This window comes from Callithrix jacchus, chromosome 2 (assembly GCF_049354715.1).
Source record: "Callithrix jacchus isolate 240 chromosome 2, calJac240_pri, whole genome shotgun sequence".
Taxonomy (NCBI): domain Eukaryota; kingdom Metazoa; phylum Chordata; class Mammalia; order Primates; family Cebidae; genus Callithrix; species Callithrix jacchus.
Window position 1 is genome coordinate 50,300,812 of NC_133503.1, and position 24,459 is coordinate 50,325,270.

At 40.2% G+C, this 24,459-nt stretch overlaps 1 pseudogene; it reads left to right on the forward strand.

Moving 5' to 3' along the window:
* Window positions 1-21,837: 21,837 nt before the first annotated feature.
* LOC100385648 (RUN domain-containing protein 1-like) lies at window positions 21,838-23,875 on the forward strand (annotated as a pseudogene).
* Window positions 23,876-24,459: the final 584 nt, after the last annotated feature.

Consider the following 24,459-nt stretch of genomic DNA (forward strand, 5'->3'; position numbering starts at 1 on the left):
CAGGCTTTTTGGATATTTGAAAATCCATGTATAACTTTCCACTTCTCCAAAACCTAATTACTAACGGTTTACTATTAACTGGAAGCCTTATCAATAACATACACAAGTTGATTAACACATACTTTGTATATTATATGTATTATATATGCTGTATTCTTATAATAAAGTAAGCTAGAAAAAAGAAAATGTTACTAAGAAAATCACAAAAAAGAGAAAATATATTTACTATACATTAAACAAAATTGGATCATCATACAATCTTCATCTTCATTGTCTTCATATTGAGTAGGCTGAGGAGCAGGAGGAAAAGGAGGGTTGATCGTGCTGTCTCAGGGGTGGCAGGGGCAGAAAAAGGTGGAAGAGGAGGTAGGACAGGCAGGCACCCTCAGTGTAATTTCATAGACATACAGTGTAACTTCTGTCTGATTTTTCTGCTTTTTCATTTATCTAAAATGTTTCTATATAGTATTGATTCTTCTTTTTTTTCTAAAAAATATCTCATCTTGAATTTAAAGTATTGATTCTTCTTCTATCTTTTGCTTTAGTTTCAGTGCCTGTATCATAGAAAGGTCTATTTCATTAGAGAAGTCAAAAGCAGTTTTCAATCATCAGAACCCTTCTCTCAGATTGTCTATTGCCAGTTAGTTTTCTGGCACTGCTTCTTCTTCTTCCTCCTCAGCTGACACTGGTTTAGAAGCACTGATCTCCATCCAGTCATCTTCTGTTAATGACTCTGGTATGGTGTCTATTAGCTCTTGGATTTCAACAAGATCCATATCTTGAAAACCTTCACTGCCCATCTTTTTTTGTCATATCCACAATCTCTCTTTATTTTCTTGATTGGCTCTGTTGTATTAGGTTGGTGCAAAAGTAATCATGGTTTTGGCCATTAAGGGAATGTCATGTACAACATCTAGACACAGTTTTCTTCTGCAGAAATTTATTGTTTCAGGATTGATAGCTTTTATGGGTTTTTCTGTAAATAGAAACCCCAATGGCATCTTCAATGGTGTAATCCTTTCACATTTTGATGATATTCTATCAGGATTCTCTTCCGTAGCACTGACAATACTTCTCATAGAGTATACTATGTGTAGTGAGCCTCAAAGCTCCTTGAGACCTATGTTCTAGAGGCTGAATGTGTTTATTTTCACAATGATATAATTGAACAATATGATGAAAGCTACTAACTGTAATTAGCATTCAACCTATTAGCAACATTCTTTTATCTATTGAGCTGAACAAACAACTCAAAACATCTTATAGAGCTTTAAAATTAATAAATTTCTTATATTATCCCAATATTTACTAAAAAATAAAGTTTTAGTGCATAGATATAAAATATTTTAGAGTCAAAAGTAGTGAGAGAAATTGAAGCAATCATGTTCTGCAACTCCCCAAATAGTTAACATAGGTACTTGATAAACAGACAAAATATTCTACTTTCAGATAGTTCTTAAAATTTCATATTAGAATTATGAGTGGATTGCATTCAATAATTACAGTATTTGAATATTTTGTATTTGTCTGGATACTTACTTTTACCAGTGGGTTTTGTAGCTTCAAATGTTTTCTTTTTGCATATTAGTGTTTTTTTTCTTTCAAGCTGAGGAACTCTATTTAGTATTTCTTATAAGATGGGTCTGGTGGTATTCAATTATCTCATCTTTTGTATATTTGGGAAAGAACTTCTCTCCCCTTCATATTTGAAAAATAGTGTTGCTGGACACAGTATTTTTGGATGACAGTTTTTGTTGTTGTTGTTGTTGTTGTTGTTGTTGTTGTTGTTGTTGTTGTTTAAATTTCAGCACTTTGAAAATGCCGTCTCATTCCCTCCTGAACTACATGGTTTCCACTGAGAGGTCTGTTGCTAGATGACCTGGAGCTCCTTTATACATTGTTTGCTTTTCTCTTGCTGCTTTTAGAATCCTCTCTTTGTCCTTGACTTGTGAGAGTTTGTTTATTATAAGCCTGGGTATCCCTATTTGGCTTGAATCTGACTGCGTTCTCTGATCTTCTTATACCTGAATATTTAACTTTTTCAAGTTTTGAAAAGTCTTCAGTTATTTTTTTTAATAAGCTTTCTACTCCTTACTCTTGCTCAACTAACTCTTGAACACCATTACTTCTTATATTTGGCCTTTTGAGATAATTTTTAAATAACTTGTAGGCATTGTGTTTTCTTTTTTCCCCAATGTGTATTTTCAAATAGCCTGTCTTCAAGCTCACTGTTTCTCTGTAGTATTGATTCTTCTATCATTTGCTTTAGTTTGTCTTCAAGCTTTCTGATTCTTTCCTTTGCTTGGTTGATTCTTTTTATTTTTTCTAGATGGAGTCTTGCTCTGTCTCCCAGGCTGGAGTGCAGTGGTGAGATCTTGGCTCACTGTAATCTCCACCTCCCAAGTTCAAGCAATTCTCCTGCTTCAGCTTCCCAAGTAGCTGGGACTACAGGCGTGCATCATCATGCCCAGCTAATTTTTGTATTCTTAGTAGAGATGGGGCTTTACCATGTTGGCTATGCTGGTCTCAAACTCCTGACCTCAGATGATCTCCCATCCTTGGCCTCCCAAAGTGCTGAGATTGTAGGCATGAGCCACAGAGACCAGCCCTGCTTGATTGATTCTGCTGTTGAGACTCTCTAATGAGTTTTTCAATTCAGCAAATGTATTTCTCAGTTAAAAGATATGTTTTTTTAATCTAAATATCTCAATCTCTTTGTTAAATTTCTTGGATAAATTTCTGAGTTGCTTTTCTGTTTATTTTGGAGATCACTGGGTTTTCTTAAAAGTGCTATTTTGAATGTTTTATCAGAGAGCTTGCTTATCACTGTCTTGTTAGGATCAGTTACTGGTTCATTGCTTTGTCTCTTTGGGGAAGTCATGTTCTCTGTGTACTGTTATTTCCTGTGAATGTACATTTATGTCTTTTCATGGAAGGATTATTTATTCCAGTCTTCTCTGTCTTTGTTTTGGTGTTTATTGGTTATGTTTGCTTAGAGATTCTTTGTTATTTACCTGTTGAATTTTTTTCCATCTGTGTTTTGGCATTGGATGACACGTTAAGCCCAGGTTTGCCTTGGCTGCCCATCACAAATGACAGAGGTCCCAAAGGGGATATCCAAGCAGTGTGGGAAGCCTGGCTAGGAGTTCACACCCAGGGGAATTATGGAATGTATGTCCTATAGCATGGTGCTGCGGAACAACCACTCTGACTTGACATCTCCTTTGGCTGAGTTTTCAAACACTTGGAGCTGGGCAGATTGGAAGGAGTGTTGCCGTGAATATGGAATTCAGATTCTCTTACTGTCTGCTTGATGGTTTTTCACTTCTCTGTGGCCCTGAGAGTTGCTTAATCCTCATATTTGAGTTCTGGGATATTGCTGGGGATACTCTTCATGCTGTATATTTGTGTTTGGTTTTCTGTAGGGGAAACTGAAGTCAGCTTGCTTCAATACCACCATTTTGGAACCAGATCTTCCCCAGGATTTATCATTTTCTTTTTTTACAATGATCCTTACACTGGATTTATTTATCTTGAAATAACTGGTTAGCAGAGCTGTAGATCTTAATCTATAGTACATATTGAACAATTCAACTTTTTCTTGAAATGTCATGACTTTTCTTTGCTTCTTGGGAGCACTTCCAGCATCATTAGTGGCACTTTGTATGGGTCCCATGGTGTTATTCAAGATTTATGGGATTGCTCCAAACACAATGAAAAATACACTAGAACTGCAAGAGATCACTTTTACTGTAACACACAATTTACTGGAGAGATGAACTACTCATGCAGAGATTATCAGTATCACTTGAGCTCACCACAATAGCAACAGAAGGTGTCCACAAAATTATTACAACAATACAGTATGTACCATAGTTAATTTAATGCAGTTTAAAACTGCATCTTTATGTTTACATTTCTCTTTACTGTGAATAGTGCCATGTATGGTCTGTAAGTACATGTGTGTGCTGTAAATTTTAACATTTACAATAGATTTGTGTGTGTTTTATGGCAACGAACAGTAAAATACCCTAGTGTCTATATGTGTGATATAGCTGGCCTAGAATTAGAACCAGTACAATGCCATTTTAAAATGGGAAAACTGTTTCCATTCTCCTCACAATGACTGCTAGCCATGGCTTCTGTAAACTACTAAGATTACCTTGCAAAATGCAAAGAGAGGACAAGCTGCATACTTTCTCTTATCTGTAACTGCCAGAATTGCTGGCCTTTGTTTACCAAAGTAAGCACCCCAGATAATTCCATCCTGGCGTCAAGTAACCTAAAATTATGTGGACCCCACACCTGTCCAAATAATGTATAAACTAATGTTTACCTTGACCTCTGTAAACCACTTAAGTGGCAATCGGAATGACAAAAGTCCCCTGGCCCTTAGAATATCTGGAGCCCCCTCACCCTCCTCTCAGCCTAGGAAGTGATTGACAGCTTTCATTCCCATCTCCGTTCCTCACCCCCACTCCCAAGGTAGTTTTGTGGGTATAAAAAGGTCTTGTCACTCTTCTTTCTCGGCCACGGGTTGGAGAGACATGAGTCCTCCGTGGTCGCCGGCAATAAACCCTGTAATTTGGCATTCTTTTGTTCTGGTGTTGACTTTCTGTGCTGAGTGCAATATAACATATGTATTTTAAGTATTCATGACTTACCCAACTTTTCTTAATTTATTTAATGTTTCTAGGCTACATGGTTCATCTGCAAGTTCTAAGACTGTCACAAATCTTTAAAACTTCCAATATACATATATTTTTTTCTTTTAATTTTAATTTTAATTAAAAACATTTGTTTAAAGATAGGGTTTCACCATATTGGTTCGGTTGATCTCGAACTCCTGACCTCAGGTGATCTGCCCGCCTCAGCCTCCCAAAGTGCTGGGATTACAGGCATGAGCCACTGCACCCAGCTCCAATATATTTATTTTTTAAAATCCATCTATAAATAGACCTTCACAGTTCAAACTCATGTTGTTCAAGGGTAAGCTGTATGTGTTTCCCTTTTTGAGAAACTGCCAAACCGTTTTTCAAAGTGATTGCCCCATTTTAGAGTTTCATCTTCAGCGTACGAGGTTTCCAGTTTCTCTACGTCCTCATCAAGACTTGATATTGTCTGCCTCTTTGATCATAGTAATTTTAGTGAGATCTCATTTTAATTATACTATTAAATTATGGAATACTGGTACTATTAAGGATCTTAGTGTTTCAACACTCTCATTTCAGATTAGTCAACTAATCCTAAGAGGAATAAAGGAATTTGCTTAAAGTCACCGTGAGATTTAGTCAGAATTGCAAATGTCAGAAACCCAACTGAATGTGGCTTAAGCCAAAAGAAATTGATCCATGTAACTGGAAAGTACATGGTGAAACCTGCCTCAGGCACCAGTGGAAGCAGGAACTCCAAGGATAGTAACAGGCCTTTCTTCCATCTCTTGGTATAATTTTCTCCTGCTTGATATATGCTTCTGCTATGCGGTCTGGGAACATGTTTACTTCAGTTCCAGCTTAGTTCATCTGGGTTTACCAACCCCAGCATTAAGATTACCATCTTCCTGATATCACTGCTTAAAGTCCAAGGGCTTATGAACCCTTGATTATATGCCCATCCCAGAACTAAGCACTATGGGCAGGAGGATTGATAGTACTTATTTGCCAAGCCCAGGTCATGTGCTCACTTCCTGGAGTTGGGGTAGAGTCTGCTCCTTTAAAATCCCTTAGAGAGTGGAGAAAGGGTGGTTCCCCAAGGCACAATCAAAGCATTGTTTCCAAAAGAAATGGAAAGATGATGGGAAGGCAATGATGGGACATCACTGGAGGTCCACCCTCTCCAGCTAGCTAGAAGTAGTCCTGGAACTAAAATATAGTTTTGTATAAACCTCTGCTCAAGTGCTGTTTCTATTGAATCAAGATGTTGCCTCTGTCATATAAAGGCAATGTTAATGCTTACACAGCATCTTCACCTGGTTTAGGTGCCCAGCAATTGCAAATGCATCAACATTCTTGTCCTGTTTGATAGGCTCAGGGAAAGTGGCCAGCTCAGGGGGGAAACAGAAGGCTGGAGACAAAGTCACAATTGGCCCCACCAGTCAGCAGGGAGACCAAACTCTTGCAAAGAAGCTTCTGAAGTGGGGAGAGCAAAGAAGGTGTCCTCAGAGGTCATCTAGTCAACCCTCTCATTTTACAGCTAGGGAAACTGAGGCTCAGAGGAGATGTCACTTGTCTAAAATCAGGCAGCTGAGATAGCTACAGGGTTTAATGGTTATGAACAAGGGCTTCAGCACTAAATAGGCCAGTGTTTATATCTGGCCCTGCCACTTACTAACTGTATGAGTTAGCGCTAGTTCCCTAACTTCTTGGAGCCTAGATGCCCTTTTCTGTGAAATGGAGAAGGCACTATCTACCTTAGAGGGTTCTGCAGATGATTCAGCAACATAACTTATGGGATGCATTTTGTACATTGCCTGGCCCACAGTGTGCCTCCACTGGTGGTGCCTGTTCCTGTTGTTGTACCCAGGTCTCCTAGATCACACATTAGTATTTTCTCCCAAGACATTGGGGCAAGGAGTAGTTCAGCCTGGCTTGGAGAAAAGGGGGTCTTGTTCATGCCTCTTCTGGCCATCACAGGAGATAATAGTAGAATAATGAAAATCACTGATGTTTGTAGAGCTTCTTATCTTTTAAAAATATGTTTGCTCAGATACTCTTAACACATTCCTGACAACATTCTGAGGTGTGTGAGGCTGAACTTAATTGGATTTGTGAAGTTGAGGCTCCCAAGGGGCTGTGACCCACTTGGATCTGATGGGGTTAAAGGATAGAGCTCAGGAATAGAACTCAGATCCTCTGACCCTATTCCTGTGCTCTCCACCTAACACCATGGTGGCCTCATATAAATAAACACATTGGCAATTAAAGAAGAATCTTTGTTCAAATAAGGCTAGAATGTCAGTTTAGGAAGTGAAGAGTGAGGCATTGAGTTGAAAATTTGTTGCTGTTTCAAGGTACCAGTAGAGTTGGGAAAGAGGAGAGGTCTTGAGACTGGATCAGCTTGTCAAGGGCCTGGTAGGTTTCCACCAAAAATCCCACGAAGCCCAGGATGCTGATAAGGCATGCTTGGTGATGACGAAGGAGTTCATGTTGAGTAGCAGGTGGTCATCTCCAGGAGGCGCAGGATGATGAGGGGAAGGGTGCTGCTGCTCACCAAGTTCATATGGGTAAGGACCAGGTCCAGATGGGGGATAAAGATGGCCAGGGACCCTGCTGGGGAAGAAGATAACCTGGTTTCCACTTGCCCCAGAGGGGAACACACTTACAATTAAAATCCTAGCGAGGCAGAATATTTGAAAACATTTCATTGGAGCACTGAGGGGATCTCCTTGTCTTGCTAATAACTCTCTATGGGGACAGAATATTTTGACAGGATGTTAAAAGAAAAATCCATTGGCCAGGCGCAGTGGCTCATGCCTATAATCCCAACACTTTGGGAGGCTGAGGTGAGCAGATCATGAGGTCAGGAGTTTAAGACCAGCCTGGCCAACATGGTGAAACCCTGTCTCTACCAAAAATAGAAAAATTATCTGGGTGTGGTGGTACACACCTGTAATCCCAGCTACCAGGGAGGCTGAGGCAGGAGAATGGCTTGAACTTAGGAGGTGGATGATCTCCTCCTAAGTTAGCAGTGAGCTGAGATCATGCCACTGTACTCCAGCCTGGGTGACAGAGCAAGACTCTGTCTCAAAAAAAAAAAAATCCAACATGAAGGTGATTACATCAGGAAGGTGTCCTTTCTAGAAAGGAGCCAGGAGGGTAGGAGGAGTTGGACCCCAGTTATGTACACATCCAGATGGAATTCAACCTGTTCAACTAGGCCGAATTGTTCAACCAGCTGCATTTGATTTGAACTGTTTATATTGAGCCTAATCACCAACCTCCTGGAGAGACAGCTACCCTGAATTGGATTGATCATTGACTGGAGACATCCTACACTGATAACCTGCCATCATCAATCACAAACTGTGCTAAAACCTTCCTGATATGTAAACTTACTGTGGCCCTTATAAGCCCCTGCTTAACCTTGTCTAGATAGAACATAATTTAGCTGCTTTGCTAGATCCGTGTCTCTTGAATTGCCATTCCTAAGACCCTAATGAAAATGTGTTTTCTTTTGTTTGCCACTCTGCAGTGTTGGTTTTATTTCTTATTAGTTGACATTATATGGTGTCAGACGTGGGATGCAAAGTGACTCCCTCCTGATCTCCTGTGTCCCCATAGACCAAAGCAAAAGTGTCTACAGGAACTCCTTGCATTTCATTGACCCCTAATGACCCCAAACTTCACCGGATGAATCTACTTGTGTCCTGAACTCCCATCTTATCCTAACTGAGGTTCAGGCCTTTTTTTGGTTGTCTTCTGTTGCCAGCTTTTACAATGGATTTCTCCTTTTTTCTGGTGATCCTGGTTGCAAAGAATCTTTGTTTTGGTGAGCAGTCGTGGGGATTTCCCATGCTAAGAGTGTGACTAACAAGTTGTCCCCCTCTGGCGCTTCCACTGGTTACGCACATAAAAACTATGAACCTTTATCTTGTAAATTTTTTAACTGATGGACCAACTTTACTAAAAATGACTTGAATTGCAAGGCTCCTTTAAAATTCTTTTGTTCTTCCTGAATTGGCTTTTCTCTGGGGCAATGAGAAGGATTGAGCTCAAAAATTTCTCAGCCTAAATGGGACTAATTTTTTTTAACCAGTACCTTGAGGCATCTAAAAAACTTTGGGAATCTAAAATTGCCTTTTTAAAAGAAAATATCTTGAGGCTAGATTATAAACTTTCCAAATTAGAAAAATCTTATGAGACCTCTAAAATTGAAACCACCACTGAATGAGCTGCTCCCTAGTATATCTGCCTTCTGCCTTCCCCTCCTCCAAGCTCAACTCCCCTCATTCCTCTACCTCTTCCTCTCTCTCTTCACTTATTTACCCAAACTTATCCGAACTCCTCTTCTTTAATAAACCCCTTGACCCTATTTCTGATTCCTCTGCCCCCTTCATCCATTCCCCACTTAAAGTTAAATCTAATGAAGGACACTCAAGGATCTCCTCAGGAACTCAGTCCCCTTCAATAAAGGCAGAACCCAGGGCTAGAACAAAGCACTTCCCTGACCCTTTGACCTCTTAGAAAATCTAATTGCCTTTTTTGAGCAGAGGAAAGAAAGAAAGAAAGAAAGTAAGAAAGAAAGAAAGAAAGAAAGAAAGAAAGAAAGAAAGAAAGAAGAAAGAAAGAGAGAAAGAGAGAGAGAGAAAGAAAGAAAGAAAGAAAAAGAGAGAAAGAAAGAAAGAAAGAAAGAGAAAGAAAGAAAATCTAACTGTCTTTGCAGAAGAATTCAACTTGGTTACTAAAACCTACCAGCCTGACTATTTCAACCTTTACCAGCTGATACACATGCTTGCTGGTGAAGGACATGCTAACATGTGGATGGCAAAAGCTGACTAGTATAACCTTTCAGATGATTTCTCTAAGAGAAGAGCAACTGATCTTACTGATGTTCATTAATTGGCAAAAGATCTCCATAAGCAAATCTCTGAAGTGTTCTAAAATACTATTGACTGGAAAAACAAATCCAACAATGTACCTAAGAACCAGATGACCCAGTCTACAAATTCATTGCAGACTACGCAAAGTTTTTAAGCAATATTCTGGCTTAGGCAAGATAAATTACACAACTTCCCTTTGTAATTCAACCATTATCAGTAGATTGGAAGAAGAACATGATAGCAAATTGGAATCATCTCAGTTGAGCTACTATGAAAACCTCTGACTTGCTTAATCTGTCCAAAAATCTCTCTAAAGCACCCCTGAAAGGGCAGCTAAAAAGCAAGCAATTCATGCATTAGAACTTCAAATTCAGGCTGCTCAAGTAATGAATCGTCAAATGCAAGAATCATAAAGTAAACCTGTTCCTACCCAAGACTGAACTCCCTCAGGCTGGAGCACAGTGGTGCATTCATAGCTCACTGCAACTTCAAACTCTTGTGCTCAAGTGATGCTCCTGCGTTAGCCTCTTGAATAGCTGGGCCTTCAGGCAGGCACCACTATGCCTGGTTAATTTTTAAATTTTTTTGTAGATACAGGGTCTTGCCACATTGCCCAAGTCGGTCTGGATCTCCCGGCCTCAAGCCATCCTCTCATCTCAGCCTACCAAAGTGTTAATATTACAAATGTAAGCCACTGTGCCTGGCATATTTCTCATTTTATTTTATTTTATTTCATTTTTTGAGACAGAGTCTTGCACTGTCACCCAGGCTGGAGTGCAGTGCCATGATCTCGACTCATTGCAACCTCCGCCTCCTGGGTTCAAGCGATTCTCATGCCTCAGCCTCCATAGTAGCAGGGACTACAGGTGTGTGCCACCATGCCCAGTTAATTTTTGTATTTTGAGCAGAGATGGGGTTGGGGTATTGCCATGTTGACCAGGCTGGTCTCGAACTCCTGACCTCAAGTGATCTGCCCACCTCAGCCAAAGTGTTGGGATTATAGGCATGAACCACTGCTCCCGGGCTTATTTCTTATTTTAAAAAGGCCTTTGTTCCTAAATGGTTATCCGAATTCACTGGAAATTTAAAACTGAAGTTAACTAAAAAACCATCCTGTATTGGAAGCAGACCATATCTGAGGCAGACAGCTTCAAGCCAGTATATGATCAACCCCCTAAAGATAACAATTCTGGTGTATCTAGTGTATATTGTCTAGTCCGTACTTGTGTAAAGCTGTATATTATTGTGTTATTGTTGTGTCTGCTTAATGAATGTAAATGATACCACATTAGAATCTCATTCTGTTTCTTTTGTTTGTTTGTTTGTTAGGCTCCATTCATGTTGCTAGGTTTACAGTTACTACTAAAAGTAAGGATGGAAATTCCCATTGGCCCAGATACTTCATGTCTTTGTATCTACCTTGAAGAAACCTTCCCACATTTCCTAAGAATGTGTATATAATAATATTCTTTGCAGCATTGTTTGCAACAGTAGAATATTGAAAACAAATTCAATATTTTATAAGATGTGTTCATTAAACTGTAATATCAAATCTGTACTTTCTTACTCAATATCAACTTGCCTGTGACCAATATATAATTTAAATTGCTTGTAGGCCAGGCACTGTGGCTCATGCCTGTAAACCCAGCAGTCTGGGAAGCAGAGGTAGATCACTTGAGGTTGGGAGTTCGAGACCAGCCTGGCCAACGTGGTGAAACCCTGTCTCTACCAAAAATACAAAAATTACCAGGCATGGTGGCGCACACCTATAATCCCAGCTACTCGGGAGACTGAGGCAGGAGAATCACTTGGACCCAGGAGGCGGAGGTTGCAGTGAGCTGAGATTGCAGCACTGCACTCTAGCTTGGGTGACAGAGAGAGACTCTGTCTCAAATAGATAAATAAATAAAAATGAAGTAAATCGCTTTGAAGTGGAGTATTGTCCTGTGCCCTGCAGGATGTTTAGCAGCGTCCCTGGCCTCTACTTACTAGATATCAGTAGCATCGCTTCCTTATGTCACAATCGAAAAGTGTCTCCAGACATTGAAAAATGTCCTCCAGGGACACTGCTCCCAGTTGAGAACCACTGGTATAAATACAAGGGGAAGATGAATAAATAATTCAGTGAGAGACCTTGCGTGGACCAATGAAAATCATTCCTGTGTTTGTATAGAACTTTGGAGGTCTGATGTACTTTCATTTTCTATAAACTATATTCATTGTAGAAAATGAGAAAAAATATAAAAGCAAATGGAAAACAAACATATACATAATTCTACCAGCCAGAGATCAACTATTATCCCCCTAGCCCTACACACACACACACACACACACACACACACACACATTCATTTTTTCAAATGACATTGCACTATAATATTGTCCTACTACCTACCTGCCTTTCTCACTTAATGATATATTATTAGCCTTTTTGATGTCACATTATAATATGTTAAAGCTTAATAGGGAAACAGAGCATAAATTTATTCCACTTTAGATATGAGATCATTGAGGCTTAGTGAAGTTAAAAGAATTTCTAATATTTGATCTTGTTAGCAACTTCCACAGTCAACAGAGACTTGGAAAAGCAAATTTTAGAAAAAGGATGTGCAAAAAGGTAATGTATAGGATTTTTTTAATCTCTTAGTTTTTTTTTTTAATATTATCCTTTTTAGTTTGGGAAGAAACTAACACTTTCTACCTAATAGCATTACAAACATGTTAAACAGAACAAATGTGTACTGATCTTCCTTGGTTTTTCTTCTTCAGGTTTGGGGCTATCTCACTCTGGTATCTATGGGAGTGGGAGACAGTGAAAGGGGAGGGAGATTCTGCTTTTGTTGTGACTGTGACACTCTGGATGGGAACTGGCCTCCTTTTAATGGTACATTAACAAGATTATTCCACCTGAAGGAAGACAGCTTCCTTTTGGCTTCAGCTACCTTGTCAGTTTGGTGAACTCCTATCCCTGGCAATGCTCATCCTCTAAAATTCAACTCTAAAGTCTTATGAAATATTTTTTGGAATCCTAGTTTCCATGATTCCAAAACTACAAGCTTCCAGAATTCTGAGATTCTGGGACTCTAGCACAGTCTCCGAGTTGTCCTAATCTTTCTCGATAAAAGGTTATATTCACAGACAGAACCCACCCCAAGAAAGCTTCCCACCTTCCCAGCAGGTTGGGAATTAAGGGACATGACGATTTTTCATACTACATGGCATTGCTGAAACTAATTTGGACAACACGTGTAAACAAATGGAAAATTCATCAGAAAGATGGAAATCATACAAAAGAGTCAAATGGAAATGTGAGTAACAAAAAAAATAGTAACAGAAATAAATAATTCCTTTTTTGATTTTTCTTTTAGAAATGGGGTCTCACTTTATTCCCCAGGCTGGAGTACAGTGGCACAATTGTAGTGCACTGCATCCTGAACCTCCTGGGCTCAACTGATCCACCTGCCTTAGCCTCCTAAGTACCTAGGACCACAGGTGTATGCCACCACACTCAGCTGTGTGTGTGGTTTTTTTTTAGAGACAGGGTCTTGCTGTGTTGCCCAGGTTTATCTTGAACTACTGACTTCAAGCAATCCTTCTACCTTGGCCTCCCAAAGTGCTAGGATTACAGGCATGAGCCACCATACCCAGCCTAAGAATTCTTTTGTTAAAATTATCAGTGGACTCAATAAGATAAGGAAATCATCTGCAAACTTGATGATAGGTCAGTCAAAATTATCCAAACTGAAATATAAGCAGAAAAAGAACAGTGAAAAAACTAGAACAACCACTAGCTGTGAGACAATGCCAAACAGTTTAACATATGGGTAATTGCTCACTGCAACCTCAAACTCCTGGGTTTAATCCTCCTGCCTGGGCCTCCCAAAGTACTGGTATTACAGGCGTTAGTCAGATTTGATTAAAGCAGAGACAAGCAAATTATGGGCTATGGTCTGGTGTGTATGTATGTGTGTATGTGTGTGTGTGTGTGTGTGTGTGTGTATCTCACATTTTGTTTATCCATTCATCCATTGACAGACACTTAGGTTGATTCTTTATATACGCTACTGTGAATAGCGCTGCAGTAAACATACAAGTGCAGGTATATTTTTTATAAAATAATTTCATCTTCGACCTCTGATATCCTTTCTTCTGCTTGATCAATTCGAGTATTTAACCCTGTGCATACTTCTCGGAGTTCCCATATTGTATTCTTCACTTCCATTAATTCACTTATATTCCTCTCTAAATTGTCTAGTCTCATTAGGATTTCATCAAACCTTTTTTCAAAGTTCTTAGTTTCTTTACATTGCGCTACAACATGTTCTTTTAACTCACAGAAGTTTCTTATGAAACTTAAGACCAACTTAATGAAATAAAATGAGAAGACAAGAATAGAGAAAAAAGGATAAAAAGGAATGAGCAAAGTCTCCAAGAAATATGGGACTATGTGAAAAGACCTAATTTACATTTGATAGGTGTACCTGAATGCGACTGAGAGAATGAATCCAAGCTGGAAAACACTCTTCAGGATATTATTCAGGAAAACTTTCCCAAACTAGCAAAACAGGACAATATTCAACCCCAGGTAATACAGAGAACACCATAAAGATATTCCTCAAGAAGAGTAACCCCAAGGCACATAATCGTTAGATTCACCAGGGTTGAAACAAAGGAGAAAATACTAAGGGCAGCCAGAGAGAAAGGTCAGGTTACCCACAAAGGGAAGCCTATCAGACTTACAGCAGATCTCTCAGCAGAAACCCTACAAGCCAGAAGAGAGTGGGGGCCAATATTCAACATCCTTAAAGAACAGAACTTTCAGCCCAGAATTTCATATCCAGCCAAACTAAGCTTCACAACTGAAGGAAAAATAAAATCTTTTATGAACAAGCAAGTACTCAGAGATTTTATTACCACCAGGCCTACTTTACAAGAGCATCTGAAAGAAGCATTATACATAGAAAGGAACAACCAGTATTAGCCTTTCTAAAAATATACCAAAATTTAGGATTACTGCCAGTTAACATCAAATGGCAGTAATCCTAAATTTAAATCGACTAAGTCCCCCAATCAAAAGATACAGCCCAAACCCAACGGTATGCTACATCCAGACCCATTTCACATCCAAAGATACACAAAGACTCAAAACAAAGGGATGGAGAAAGATTAACCAACTAAATGAAGAGCAAAAATAAATAAATAAATAAAAAGCAGGAGTTGCAATTCTCGCACCTGATAAAATAGATTTTAAAGCAACAAAGATATAGTGGTAAAAGGATCAATGCAACAATAAAAGCTAACGACCCTAACACCCAGATACATAAGATCTATAAAGAGATTTAGACTCAACGAGACAGAAAATTAATAAGGATATCCAGGACTTGAACTCAGATCCGGAACAAGTAAACTTAATAAATATTTTCAGAGCTCTCCACTTTAAATATACAAAATATACTTTCTTGTCAATACCACATCACACCTACTCATAGGTTTAAATGAAATATTGACTGGCCGTTATTAATACCCATTTTTAGAATAAAGCAACATTTCCATTCTCTCTCCCTCTTTTTCTTCCTCTTTCTTTCTCTCCTTCACTCCTTTTTTCTTTCCTTCTCTCCAAGAAAAAAAAAAAAAGAGAGAGCGCCTCACTGAATAATGCACACCTGTGGAATAGTTAGGAATCTATTTCATTTGTTCACTCTATCAGAGCCTCAGTGAATAATACACAGCTGGGGAACAGTGAGGAGTCAAAAAAAATTTCGTTTCTTCTGGGTAGTCAGTAGTGGGTGATAGATCAAATAATCGTTCTATTTTAGTTTTTTTGAGAAATCTCTGTGTGGAGATTTCTTTTCATAGAGGCTGTAGTAATTTATATTCTCTCTCTTTTTTATTGCATTTTAGGTTTTGGGGTGCATGTGCAGAACATGCAAGATAGTTGCATAGGTACACATGTGACAGTGTGATTTGCTGCCTTCTTCCCCTTCACCCACATCTGGCATTTCTCCCCTTGCTATCCCTCCCCAGCTCCCCCCTCACTGTCCCTCCCCTATTCCCCCCAATAGACCCCAGTGTGTAGTGCTCCCCTCCCTGTGTCCATGTGTTCTCATTGTTTATCACCCACCTATGAGTGAGAATATGCGGTATTTCATTTTCTGTTCTTGTGTCAGTTTGCTGAGAATGATGTTCTCCAGATTCATCCATGTCCCTACAAAGGACACGAACTCATCGTTTTTGATGGCTGCATAATATTCCATGGTGTATATGTGCCACATTTTCCTAGTCCAGTCTATCATTGATGGGCATTTGGGTTGGTTCCAGGTCTTTGCTATTGTAGACAGTGCTGCAATGAACATTCGTGTGCATGTGTCCTTATAGTAGACCTATTTATAGTCCTTTGGATATATACCCAGTAATGGGATTGCTGGGTCAAATGGAATTTCTATTTCTAGGTCCTTGAGGAATCACCACACTGTCTTCTACAATGGTTGAACTAATTTACACTCCCACCAGCAGTGTAAGTAATTTATATTCTCTAATGTAAACACAACAAAGTATTAGCATTCATTTTTTTCTGCTCCTTGCCAACATCTGTTATAGTTTGCCTTCTTAATAGTAGCCATTTGGACTGGTGTAACATGATATTTCATCATGATTTTAATTTGCATTTCTCTGATGATTAGTGATGTTGAACATTTTTTCATATGCTTTTTGTCCATTTCTACACCTTCTTTTAATAAATGTCTATGTATGTCATTTGCCAACTTTCTAATGTAGTTACAATGTTGGTTTTTTTTTAAGTTGTTTGAATTCCTTGTAAATTCTGGATGTCAGTCTCCTGTTGGATGCATAGTTTGCAAATATTTTCTCATATTTTGCAGGTTGTCTGTTCACTTTGTTAATTATTATTTTGCTGTGCAGCAGCTTTTCAGTTTAATTAGACTCATTTGTCTATTTTTGTTTCTGTTGCCTGTATTTTTGAGGTCTTAGTCATGAATTCTTTGCCTAATCTAATGTCCAGAAGAGTTTTCCCTAGGTTTTCTTCTAGTATTTTTTAATAGTTTCACACCTTAAGTTTCAGTCTCTAAACATAAAGTCTTATGTTCAGGTCTTATGTTTAAGTCTCTAAACTGTTTTCTCATTTTCTTTGTAGAGATCTTTCACCTCCTTGGTTAAATAAATTCCTAGGTATTTTATTTTTTGTAGCCACTGTAAATGGGATTGCTGTCTTGATTTGGTTCTCAGCTTGATTGCTGTTGGCATATAGAAATGCTACTGATTTTTGTACATTGATTTTATATCCTAAAACCTTGCTGAATTCATTCAGCAAATTTAAGAGTCTTTTTGTTTTTGGAGGAATTTTTAGGTTTTTCTAGACATAAGATCATATCATCATCAAACAGAGTTACGTTAACTTCTCTTTTCCAACTGTATGCTTTTATTTCTTTTTCTTGCCTGATTGTTCTGGCGAGGACTTCCAGTACCATGTTGAATAGGAATGGTGAGGGGAATGGGCATTCTTGTCTTTTTTCCAGTTCTTAGGGAGCTTGCTTTAAACTTTTCCCTGTTCAGTATGATATTGGCCATGGGTTTGCTGTTGTTATAATCAATCCCAGGTTTCTCTTCAAAGAATCAGTATGTCAGTATATTCAGCTCTCTTATTCTGCAATTCTCTATTTTAAAGTTTAACTTCCTTGTAATTCCAGTAAACAACCTTCTCCACCAGTTCCAATCGGTAGTTCACATCTGCTTCCCTTCCCCCTTCATCCTGACTCATCCCGGTCACCTGATCACCCCTGGCTGACTACTCTGACACACCTGTAACCATCCTTCTTACCAAAACACCCACCCTATCACTCCAGCTCAAACCTCTGCTCCTTTTAAAATAGCCAATCAGGATTAGTCTAGCTTGTGCAGTCTAATCCTAGCCAATAGGGTACAACACAGCAGCAGGGACAACCCCCAATTAGGCATAAGTACCCCTTTCTCCCTTGTCCAAGCATGGAGTGGCCATCATTGCTCCGACTGTGTGGTCCACACCCTTCTATAGAAGTAAACTGCCTTGCTGAGAGGACCTATCTTTGAGTGCTCTTTCTTTTGCAGCATCGAAATTTTACTTATAACATTGTATATGGCCATTATTATTTTGAGGTATGTTCCTTCTTTGCCTATTTGGTTGAGAGTTTTTATCATGAGGAAATGCCGGATTTTATCAAATTATTTTTCTCCATCTGTTGAGATAATCATTATTTTTGCCCTTAATTCTGTTTATGTCATAAATCAAAGTTACTGATTAATCAATAAATAGTCTAGCTAAAAGTTTGTCAATTTTGCTTATCTTTTCAAAAAACCAACTTTTTATTTTGTTGATTCTTTTTATAATTTATTTGTTCTCAATTTCATTTAGTTCTGCTCTACTCTTTATTATTCCTTTTCTTGCTAGCTTTGGGTTGGGTTTGTTCTTGTTTTACTAGTCCCTTGAGGTGTGATATTAAATTGTTAATTGATGATCTATTTTTGTTTCAATGTAAGCATTTAACTCTATAAACTTCCCTCTCAGCATTACTTTTTTTAAAATATATATCCCAGAATTATGTTGTATCTCCATTTTCATTCATTTCTAAATTTTTTTAATTTCCATCTTAATTTCATCATTGACCCAAAGATTGTTAAGGGGCATATTGTTTAATTTTCAAGTATTTGTATAGTTTTGAAAGTTCCTCATGGTATTTCAAATTGATTTCTAGTTCTGTTTCCCTATGGTCTGAGAAGACACTTGATATGGTTTCAGTTTTTAAAAATCTATTGAGACTGATTTGTGGACTAACATACAGTGAGTCTTGGAGAGTATTCCATGTGCTGATAAGAAGAATATATTCTGCAATTGTTGGGCAGAATGTTCTGTAATTATTTGGTCATTTGGCCTAGAGTCCAGCTTGAGTCTAGTGTTTCTTTGTTGCTGTCTCAATGATCTGTCTAATGCTATGAGTGTAGTATTGAAGTCCCCCACTATTATTGTAAAGCTGTCTCTTTCTTTAAGTTTAATACTTGTTTTACAAATCTGGGTGCTTCAGCATTGGGTGCATATATATTTAGAATTGCTATATACTCTTCTTGAATTGATCTCTTTACCATTATTTAGTTATATTCTTTTTTTTTTAGTTATTTTTCATTTAATGTCTGTTTTATCTGATATAAGTATAGCTACTCCTGCTCGCTTTTGGTTTCTGTTCATGTAAAATATCTTTTAACCTTCAGTCTCTAAGTATCTTTACCAGTAAAGTGAGATTTGTTTTGTTTTGTTTTTTTGGTTTTGTTATTGTTTTGTTTTTTGAGATGGAGTCTTGCTGTATTGCCCAGGCTGGAGTGCAGTGATGTGATCTCAGCTCACTGTAGCCTCTGCCTCCCAGATTCCAGCCATTCTTCTGCCTCAGCCTCTGGAGTAGCTGGGATTACAGGTACTCGCCACCACGCCAGGCTAATTTTTGTATTTTTAGTAGAGACAGGGTTTCGTCATGTTGGCCAGGCTGGTCTTGAACTCCTGACCATAGGTAGTCCACCAACCTCGGCCTCCCAAAGTGCTGGGATCATAGGCATGAGCCACTGTGCCCAGCTTTTTTTTTTTTTTTTTTTTTTTGGAGACAGAGTTTCACTCTGGTTGCCCAGGCTGGAGTGCAATGGTGCAATCTCAGCTCACCACAACCCCCGCCTCCTGGGTTCAGGTGATTCTCCTGCCTCAGCCTCCTGAGTATCTGGGATTTCAGTCATGTGCCACCACACCTGGCTCATTTTTTGTATTTTTAGTTGAGACAGGGTTTCACCATGTTGACCAGGCTGGTCTCGAACTTCTGACCTCAGGTCACCACCTCAGCCTCCCAAAGTGCTGGGTTACAGGTGTGAGCCACTGCACCTGGCCAAGAGAGTTTTTTTATATTTTTTTATAAGCACCATATAGTTGGTTCATTTTAAAGCTCTGTCCACTAGTCTATGTCTTTTAAGTGGAGTCTTTATTTAGTCCAAATTGGCTTAAGATAACTTAAATGGGCTATTAAGCTGTTCATCAAGGGTGATGTGATCATCACCAAAAATATATACAGGTTGATATTGGCTAATTTCCACACTGGTACAAAGATTGATGTCTCTATGCAAGAAAAAGGCGAAAGAGCAGGACAATGATTCACTTACATTTACAGGTTTTTAATCTTTTTCATGAGACTATACAAACCACTTGCCAATATGTGCAAAATTCTGGTTCATTAAACACCATCTGAACTGATTGTGAAATGCTTTGAAAAGCATGGCATTTATAGTAAAGTTTTTCTCCCACACTCCATCTTCCTATTCTGTTAAATCCTGGTGAATAAGGTCAGCAAAATTGGGGTCTTTGCCCCATCAAAATATTGACAATTCTATCAACCTAGAAGGTCTTTGATCCTGTTGCCAAACACCAACTATATCTGTCTTCAGTCACGGGAAACATAATAGGGGCAGAAGTTGGGCCTTGCCATACATATCTTTCCTATTTAATCCCTGTGAAGTCAGCTGGCAGAAGAGGTCACAGTAGCAATCTTCCAGGCTGACCTGGTTCATCATGAAGGAGGAATACATCATCTCTCATAGCAGCTGCCACCAGCACCATAGCCACCATCTGCCATTACTGCCACTGCCAACAACAGATAGAAACACTTGACACTGGGGAGGGTAAGAGGTGGGCGGTGGTTGGAGGAGTTGAGGAAAGGAGGTTGCTGGGTCACCTGCTACCTCCACCCATCCCCTGCCCCTTGGCTGGCACACAGCTACCTGGGCCTGAGGGGCAGAGGCCATTCTGCACTCACCCAGCAGCCTGGACTCTGGAGCCTATGGACAGACACCTGTCCCTCTCAGACGGACACCTGTCTCTCTTGGAAGGACAGAGGAGATGTGTGGACTTTCCATAGGAAAAATAGTAAATTACACAATAAATAATCAAAATTGAGTCAGAGTTGGCAAAGTCCAAGTCCTGGAGGGTTCTCCCAGGTGAGGAAATGCTTGCTCAGGGGCAGGAAAGGTGAGAAAGGGGAGAGAAGCCCAGGCCCCCAGCCTGGCACTGGTAATGTCCTTAAGCCTATAGTCTCTTCAATGGTAGCAGGATTTGTGGACTCGAACCATTCTCTGGCTCCATCTTTGTGTCGTCTCCTGCTGAGACAGCCTAACATTGGCCCTCTTGGTGCCTCAGCACCCAGATGTCATAGTCTCCCCCATTTTATGGGCCCAGTAGGCAGTAGTTTTTCCCCACTTTAATTGAAATTTACAGTATTTATATATTTATTTGAGATGGAGTTTAGCTCTTGTTGCCCAAGCTGGAACCCAATGGCATGATCTTGGCTCACTGCAACCTCCGCCTTCTGGATTCAAGCTCTTCTCCTACCTCAGCCTTCCAAGTAGCTTGGATTACAGGCATGCACCATCATGTCCAGCTAATTTTGTATTTTTAGTAGGGACGGGGTTTCTCCAGGTTGATCAGGCTGGTCTCGAACTCCTGGCCTCAACGATCTGCCTACCTCATCCTCCCAAAGTGCTGGGATTACAGGTGTGAGCCACTGTGCCTGGCTCTCTTCACTTTAATTGTGGCCACGGGGACTAGCTTGCCCTCTCTGGGGTAAAGCTAATTTTAACATTATATTTAACTTAACACAGTATACCCAAAAAATTACTATTTCAATGTGTAACAGTAAGTATTAAAATAGTTTACATTTTTTTGTATTACAGTTTTAAAATCTAGTATTTATTTTATATTTATGGCACATCTCAATTCAGACTAGTCACACTTCAAATGCTCAATGTGGCTAGCAACTACTATAGTAATGCAGGCATACAAGAAATTATCACATTAAGTGCTTATATTAGAAAATAGGTCTCTAATCAATGATCTAACCTCTGACATCAAGCAACTAGAAAAAAATTTAACTCAAAGCAAGGTGAAGGGGAGAAAAAGAATTTAAAAACACACAAAATTGAAAACCGTGTAAAAACAATAGAGGAAAATTAATAAACCAGAAAGTTACTTGTTTGAAAAGATCAATAAAATCTACCCAGACTGTTCAAGAAAAAAAGACAGAAGACACAGATTACCAAGATCAGAAATGAAAGATAAGACATCACTCTAGATCCTATTGACATTAAAAGGATAATAAGAGAATATTTAAAAAGAACCCTAGGTGAGAAGCTGAGGCAGGTGGACCACCTGAGGTTCAGAGTTCAAGACCAGCCTGGCCAGCGTGGTGAAACCCCCTCTCTACTAAAAATCTACGAATTACCTGCCAGGGGACCAGCCACAGCTGTGGAGTGAGGACCAGAGTGAGCAGGAAAAACAAGAGCATCTGGAAATCCAAAGGCAGAAGCAGAAAGAATGGATACTGCAGCTCAAGACCCAGCTAGATGACCTGGAAACATTGACCTGTCCAAGAGCAGTTATGATGCCCTGCCACAGTTCATGGTGCTGGAAAGACAGCGGATGATTCTAGATGAGTTAATAAAGAAACTAGACATGAATCTGAATGAGGACATCAGTTCCTGTCCACTGAAGAGCTTGGTCAGCTTGCAGATGCAGAAGTGGCTCAGATGGTCAACCCAGCCCTAGTCGAAGATCACTTGGTTGAGAAACTGAAAACTCAGATTGGAGACCTCTAGATGTTCGTCAGCTTCATCCAAGATGAAGTGGGAAGCCCCTTGCAGGCAGGTGGTGGATACTGTGAGTGCAAGGTCTCTGGGGAGATGGGAAATGGCTGCACCAGAACCGACAGCAGCAGACCCACTGCCTCCAGGACACATTAAAACAAAGTCAGAGGATGTGAAGACAGGCCGGGAGACCATGCTGCACCTGATGCCACAAGTGCTGGCGATGCTCCGGATTTTGGCGTTAGCCAATTTGGTTGTGCCACAGGCCAGATCTCTCCACCCCTATAGCAGAGAGGCCAGGCTGACAGAGACTTCTCTCCCTTGCTGAAGATGCTGGGGGTGTCAGCGGACAGAGTGAAGCAGCTAGCCTTGAGGCATCAGCCACGAGACCGTATCATTACCTCTGCCATCCTCCAGGACCTCTCTCTGGGAGGCAAGGGTGAGCTGGCCATGGCTGTGTAGAAGGAGCTGATGGTGGCTTTGAGGGACCTGCTAGCCCATAAACTCTATGCCTCTTCCTCAGGGATGAGACTTATCATGGCTCCTATTGCTTGTTTGCTGCCAGCCTTCTCCTCAGCCCCTGAGGCCACATGCTCCTGGGAGTTCTTTGTAAAGTATTGAAACTGCCTTTGCAAAATTATGACTGAGACAGTGAAAGAGATCTAACTTAATCGACTCCATCTTGCTTCTAATCTCCAAGCTGTCTTTGTTCATTCCTGGGTATAAGTTGAACTAACTTTGGGAGAAACTTAGTTTGTAGTTTACAGTTTAAACAAAGACAGTAAAAGCCCTTTCCCAAACCAGACCTCCTTCTTGCCTGGGGATTAGACTAACATTGGCCACAGGATTAGAGATTATGGTTTAGGAATCATGCAGCTGGAGGCTACAAGATCCTGACCCTCCCTAAACTGGTCCTAAGATCAGTGCTTGAGATATTTTGCAGACCCTGCACTTGATGGGTCAGCTGGCACCACCCAGCTTGATAAACTGGCTCATCTGATCTTGTGACCCCCACCCAGGAACTGACTCAGTGTGAAAAGACAGTTTTGACTTCCTCTGATTTCAACCCTGACCAATCAGCACTCCCGGATCACTGGCTTCCCCACACCCACCAAGTAATCCTTAAAAACTCTGCTCCCCGAATGCTTGGGGACACTGGTTTGAGTAATAATAAAACTCTGGTCTCCTGCACAGCTGGCTCTGCTTGAATTACTCCTTCTTTATGCAATTCCCCTTTCTTGATAAATCTGCTCTGTCTAGGCAGCCGGCAAGGTGAACCCCTTGGGAGGTTACAGTACTATCACTCTAAGAATGGCAGTGCTTATGTGGAATCCCCAGTCCTTTGCCCTTCCTGTTACAGGAGGCACTACTGTGACCCCCAGAGAGAGCCTACTGACAGCCGTCCTCATGGTGCTGACAGAGCACGACCCTTTAAAGCACAGTGCAGACTCAGAATTGAAGGCTTTGATATGTGGCACTGAACGAGCAGTGTCTGGTGTCTGGGGGAACCTCATCTGCAAGTCCAGGTCACTCATCAAGCCTCACTACCAGCCCAAGAGCTAAGTAGCACGCACAGGCTTTGAGAGTGCCCTCAACCTGCTCAGTCGCCTCAGCAGCCTCAAGTTCAGCCTCCCTGTAGATCTGGCCATGGACCAGGTCAAAAATATCAAAGGTGCCTTTTGATGAGAATGCCCTGACCCCAGACAAACTCCTTGCTCAGTAGGGATAGATGTGTTAGTCTTCTAGCATAGAAGCAAGGAATCAAAGGCGGGGTGAAAGGCATTTTTCCCAGACCCTGCCTAGGTGGTCAGCCAAATGAGTGCAAAGTGTGTTTTTCCCATCAACTTCGCATCTCAGAAAGATGTGTTAGAGACACTCTTGTGAAGAAGGTTCTGCCTGGTGGGTAACCACAGTGTGCATGTGGGCACAAGTGTGAGCCGTTGTTAAAGGAATCAATCATGGCAACCCCAACTCATTGTGCCAAATCCGATTCTCAGAATACCTGGTTGCTCTAACCATTCTCCTTATGGCCGTGAGTGACAACTTGAGTGAGTCGTTGGTCCGAGAAGAATTTCACCTGGAGGAATCTGTTAGTTGAACCATCTTCTTTGACCTGAAGCATGTTTGAGTGGCCAAGGTCAGAATTTAAACTCCTTTTATGAATAGATTTCCCTTTCTTCCTGACTCCAAGGTCAGAGGAGACTATTTATTCCATGGCTGCCTCTAAAACTAGGAATGGGAATATCTGAAAACAACATTTCTAAGGG